This window comes from Penaeus monodon, chromosome 23 (genome assembly GCF_015228065.2).
Source record: "Penaeus monodon isolate SGIC_2016 chromosome 23, NSTDA_Pmon_1, whole genome shotgun sequence".
In the NCBI taxonomy this organism is placed as follows: Eukaryota; Metazoa; Arthropoda; class Malacostraca; order Decapoda; family Penaeidae; genus Penaeus; species Penaeus monodon.
In genome coordinates, this window is record NC_051408.1 from 9,130,236 (window position 1) to 9,130,628 (window position 393).

The following is a 393-nucleotide window of genomic DNA, read 5'->3' on the forward strand; positions in this document are numbered from 1 at the left end:
TCCTCCTTAACCAAAATTATCCTGTTTTGGATTTCGGTTTTGTGATGGAAACCTTTGCACTGATTTTTTTCACACAACTACTTAAAATTAGGTCTTACAAATTTGAGGTGATTTATTAAAAACCAGTGAATGTTATTTCATATTGATGAGTAATGTAAGCCTTGTACGGTTATTAAAGAATATAGTTTGTGAAGATATAATAACACTTATAGAAAATCATAAGCTATATATTTTTTTTATTTCAAAAAGAGACTCACGAATAGAAATAAGATACGAAGGCCAAATTTCAAAGAGCAAAATCCTATGATTCCGAAGCCTGAAATCTGATTTCAAAATCTAAGATACAGAAACGTATTGACTGAAATTCAAAAAATATCTCTTGCTATACGAACA

General features: G+C 29.0%; 1 protein-coding gene across 2 annotated transcripts in view; it reads right to left on the reverse strand.

Moving 5' to 3' along the window:
- LOC119587789 overlaps positions 1-393 on the reverse strand; it is a 122,239-nt gene that overhangs the window by 121,132 nt on the left and 714 nt on the right. The window lies entirely within an intron of this gene.